General features: G+C 43.1%; 1 long non-coding RNA gene across 1 annotated transcript; it reads right to left on the bottom strand.

Annotated features, from left to right (window-relative positions):
* Window positions 1-383: 383 nt before the first annotated feature.
* Window positions 384-4,854, bottom strand: LOC148413453 (uncharacterized). The gene is made up of 3 exons (XR_015867542.1): window positions 4,822-4,854; window positions 708-758; window positions 384-618 (listed from the first exon to the last, which is right to left on the bottom strand). It is a non-coding gene; the product is annotated as an uncharacterized LOC148413453 (long non-coding RNA).
* Between the last annotated feature and the right edge of the window lie 572 nt (window positions 4,855-5,426).

Genomic DNA, 5,426 nt, shown 5'->3' with positions numbered 1-5,426 from the left:
CTTCTGCCTTGTGCTCCTTTGCTGGGTTCTGTATCAAAGGCACCGGGGAATGTATTATGACTCTCCTGTTACAGAGCTTCTAATCTTGTATTTGTAATTTTGAGTATAAAGCACATGGGTATATCTTGTTATACTCTCCGGGTTTAACTGCTTTACTGTGTTTTGTGTGAAAGACCAGCATAGATGAAATTCTTCCGTTACGGGTCAGAAAATGGCTCTAAGTGGCTTTGCTGTGCTTTGTGCAAAAAATGAAAAGAAATGAGTTGTTTACCAGAGGAAGGATAATGGCTTCATGTCTGGATTTGCTGTGTTCTGTGTAAAAAGCACATACAGAAAGGTTTTCTCTGATGGGTTGGACATTATACTCCATTTACCATTTTCTGGTTAAAGTCTTGTTCATGTAAAAGTCCTTTGTGAGATGACAGCTGCACACGGCTTTGCTGTGTTCTGTGCAAAAGACAGAGAAAAAAACGTCCGTTAGGGATAGCAGCTATAAATCTGAGTTTGCTGTGTTCTGTGTTCAAGGCATAGTCAGATGGAAGTTTCAATTTTGGGTTGAACGGTGTAGTCTATTTGACTGGGTTCCGCCTGAAAGTCTTGGGCAGGTATTGCTGAGTTCTGTGTATAAAGCAGAGGATAAACAGTTGTGTCATGAGTATACAGTTTGCTTCACTGGTTTCTATGTAAACAAATCATCCATACTTAACGGCATATTCTTCTGTTAATGCACGGATTCCGCTTGTACACTTCACTGGGTTCTGTGTGAAAGACAGGAGAATTAAAGTCTTTTGTGACGTGCCGGGTGCTGACTACAACTTGCATAACTGGATTCTGTGAAGAAGACATATAGAAGCCGATAGAAGTTTTCCGTTAAGCCTTGTATGTGGCTGTTTTGCAGAGTCTCTGTGTAAAACTGTGCCGCCTGACCTTTTTTGAGCTAGAGGAGGAAAAAGGCTTACGGTATCGCTCCAAAACCCAGAAAAATGTCGCAAAAATGGCAAAGGAGGATTCTGAGGAAATGAAGCTTCATGAAGCACCTGTGATTTATTCTACACCTCTCTTTGAACCAAAAGCGCCATCAAAAGGAGTCCAATTATATCACGACTGCTTCATGAAGCTTCGTTTGTTCATCACCACTATCAATCACCGTCATAGATAGGGGAATATAGATATGTTGATAAAAAAATATAAACGAAACACTCTGGAAGCATTTGTGCTGATTCCAAGCTTCTCTTGGGAAGCATTTTATACCTTGGTTGAAAACAGGCAATGCATCACACTTCGCTTAAACCGAGGCCGCCGTAGCTCTTTTTTCTTTGACGGAGGGATGTCCACCCGCACCTTCCTGTATGACGTCCGTGTTGTCCATACAAGCCTCCCCGGGCCTGCCCAGCTTGCTAATTAGTTAAACAAACGCTCCAACTAATGATCCCACTGGCATGGTGAGCTTTGGGGGCTTTTTGTTTGCCGTTTTCCTTGCTGGAAACTTGGCCCCCTCTGACCCGAGCTCTCACGGGCGCTGTGGCGACGGCCGGACCGCCCTGTCCGGAGAGCGGCCGACCCCCTCTCGCCCCTCGCGAGGGTCAAAGGGCGGCGTCCAAGGGCCGGGAATGCCACCACCAGCTGCTAGCTGTGACACGGCGTACAAAAGGGCCTTGGTGAGCGATCTGTCTGCGGGCTGTCACCGTTGTGACAGCGATGGAGACACTTTTTGACTTATTTGCTCGCAGGCCCCAAAATACGAAAATTGATGGGCGAAAACGAGCCAAATGGCAGACTGTTTTGTGAGTCTACTCATGCTATCTATCTATCTATCTATCTATCTATCTATCTATCTATCTATCTATCTATCTATCTATCTATCTATCTATCTATCTATCTATCTATCTATCTATCTATCTATCTATCTATCTATCTATCTATCTATCTATCTATCTATCTATCTATCTAATCTGTTGAGCTAAATAGCTACCTAGCTAGCCTACTATTTTTCAAGCTAGTTAGCTAACAAGCATCTATTTATCTATCTATCTATCTATCTATCTATCTATCTATCTATCTATCTATCTGTCTGTCTGTCTGTCTGTCTGTCTGTCTGTCTGTCTGTCTGTCATCCATCCAGCTACCTGTCTGTCTGTTTGTCTGTCTATCTATCTGTCTACTAATTTGTGTGTTAGTTTTTATTTATGGCAAGTCATCAAACGTTTGTCACAATTTAGGGTCATAAATGTGTCTAGTTGTATGTTGTCCAAATTTGGTAGCAATCAGACAAAATCTATGAAGCTCTTTAAAGAACCCCTGGAAATGGCCAAATGGACAATGTGCCTAAAATATCCAAAATGGTGGCCTTTCTGTGGGTTTTTGGTCATGGCTTTTGAGACACATGATTGATAACCGTACCAAATTTCATGGTGCTAAGTCAAATGGGAATCAGGAACTGAATTTTCAAAGAGTTAACGCCTTACAGATTTTATAGACTTTACCATCACCCATTTAGTATACAGGTTAAAATTGGGTAACAATTGGTCAAAATCCAAAACGTGATTTTTTTGGGGGCGTTAAAATGACCATAAAATGCTTTTCTTTAGGGCATGGCTTCTCGAAACACGATAGAACAAATTATTTCTACAGGTTACGCATTTGACAACAATTCGACAACGTTCTAGAATGAGCATTACTATGAAGATCAACTGTAAATGACCCAATTGACCCTAAAATGTCCACTTGGAACCCAAATTTCCGGCATGTCTTTGAGAGTTCTGCCAATGGCCTATAACCGATGCTCACCCGGCCCGCTCCGCGGAGGTCCCGGCCGGGGCTGACACGGCTCCTAATTGCGGGCCCCGCAGGCGGCGGGCTGCCGGCTGCGGCCGACACGGAGCGCCCGCAGGCAGCTGGAGGAGCAGCTTGTCAGCCTCTAATTGACAAGGCCTTGTCTGCGGTGGCGGCAGCTGCTCCTAAGCACCGCGCCACGCACAATCGGCGCCGTGACACGGTCCCGACGTGGCCCCGAGGACACTTTTGCCAGGGGTGGGCGGGAAAAAAAACACTGTGGTTAAAGGGAGATTTATTGAAGCTCCCTTTGGGCGATGTGGTATTAAGTAGGCAATATAAGGGCCTTATTGGGTGCAAAGGGGAGGCACGCTGCTGGTATTAATAAAAGAGGCCAATTAGAGCGGACGGCTGATATGAATCACTGCGCAAACAAGACAAGCAAATAAACGTAACTTGCGTCACTTTGTCACACGAGGGACGGGAGAGAAGTAGTGCGATTTGTTTTGAGAAGATCCACTAAATGTGCACTGAACCTGTAATTTCAGCAGTCATTTAATATGACAGACAATTTTGCAAGTGGGGGGTAGTAAACATTACATTTAGGGTACGACAGCCAAAGAAAACATCACAATGCGCAGCATTTCTGTAGCTACCCGTTAAATGCGTAAATTTTACAATAAAAGCTACTATGTCATGCGCTAGCGCAGGGGTTCTAAACCACAGGTCTGTGGCTCAGTACAGGTCCATGGATCATGGTACTGGACCGCATGGGACACACCGAAAAATAATGAGTCATTTCCGTTTTATGCATGATCTGAGTCTGAAACGTATTTTATTTTGAAAAACCTTTTATTTTGAAAAAGGATTCTCTTTGATTCGTTTCGGTCACTGGAAGGCCAAAATTTCACTAACAAAGAAGTAAAATGAATAAAAGACAGAAGGAAGGGGAAAAGGCCCGGTCAAGAGACAGGAAACGAGCCTACAACAAAGAAAGCTTTTAACAGGCTAAACCAGTAGTCCTTCTTGAACTAATTATTTCTCGCGGTAAGGACTTTGAGTGCTTCTTCATCCAAAAAGGAGCCACAAACTCACAGGCAATGGATCCTCGACCTATATGTTAACAAACCAACTGAATCCAGCATGTTTGCGCAAAAAGACGAGCTCTCAAATTTTGGAAGCCTTAAACGCACGTTCGAGACTTTAAGAAAAAAAGCAAAAAATGAGCTGATACTGACGACTACTTTCCGTCGACAAATTCGTTCCTGGAAATTCCCCAATTTTTTAAATAAATATCCACCAAATTTACCGAATTTTGACATAGTAAGTTTCAGACCGACGTCGGCGGTATCGGAACTAATTTATGCGCTAATAACCAGGACATTAACGGGGACACCCCCTTATATACGTGTCTTTATAAGGATCGGCAACAACAATCAATTCTTTATTCCGAAGTTGTTCTATGAAGCGATGCTTGTCTCTAAAGCTGAATGCACCAAGAACAAGTACATTGTTTCCGTTGATACAAGAGGAAAAAGTTTTCCTGCACTTTCCCACTGCCTGTAAAAGAAAACTTTTGCCTTTTTTAAAAAAGTCCCTTTTGAGGCTAAAATGGTGATTTCTTCCCTCCCGGGACGCCGCTCCCCTTTTCTTTGCGCGGGACAATGGCAACAGTGCAGCACCCCGCCGGTGCGCCACAGTTGGGGATCCCCCGGATTGCTTTGGACATCTTTGGATTTCATCAATCAAAATGACTGCGGTTTTCCATAAAAATGCGCAATTTGGTGGCTGGAAGCGAGCGGCGCAAGGTAGCGACATAAGAAAGCTGTCCGGGCGCCATGATAAATGGGCATCCTTTGATTTAAAGGGGGAAAAGCCAAAGAAATAAACACACAACAGTATATAAAACGCAACATTGTTGTCGCCAGACACTTGATTAGGTACACCTGCACCATGTAATCGCAGCCAATAAGGCCACGCCATCAATGACAATAATGCTCATTTTTGAGGGACAAAATGTGGATTATTTGGGTTGCAGTGGGAAAATACCTTTTGGAAGCAGACGACTCTGAAGATGTTCCCCGTTATCCCGCCGCGACATTTTTGTCCCGCCTCGGGTCACGGGGGTGAACGTTCGCTGATGAATGGCACCTGAAGGAAGAGGCGCACGGACACAAGAGTAATCGTTTAATTGTGCTAACGCTATGCTAATGGGCGCTATTAGCTTCGGTTAGTACACCAAGACGGGATTAGCATAATTTCATGCCGTTTTAGCAGTAGCAATTTAGCTAGAAGGTAGCGACAAACTTCACAAGCGGCAAACAACAAAACAATTTATTAAAAAGAGACTTCAAATTATCCATTGTTTTCCTGTAAACATATCATAAAAGACATTGAACACAGTGTATTTAACTAAATCACATAAATTAGCCTGCTAGCTTAATGCTAATGTAGATCGATGTCAAAGGAGTTATCGGCCTTTAAGCGATATTTATTTGAAATATAGAGTATATATACTGGTAAATAGATACCTGGTATTGAATTTCTGGACTCCTAAAAAAAAAAAAAAAACGCATAAAAACGTTTTTGGGTGTGGATGAGTTAAGTACATATAATACAAAACAATGACTCCTTTTTACCTTTGCAAAAAGCTC

Source organism: Hippichthys cyanospilos, chromosome 13 (assembly GCF_059441005.1).
Source record: "Hippichthys cyanospilos isolate Australia breed blue-spotted pipefish chromosome 13, RoL_Hcya_1.0, whole genome shotgun sequence".
NCBI lineage: Eukaryota > Metazoa > Chordata > Actinopteri > Syngnathiformes > Syngnathidae > Hippichthys > Hippichthys cyanospilos.
The sequence above is the reverse complement of the archived record's forward strand: the minus strand, read 5'-3'. Positions and strand labels throughout refer to the sequence as shown.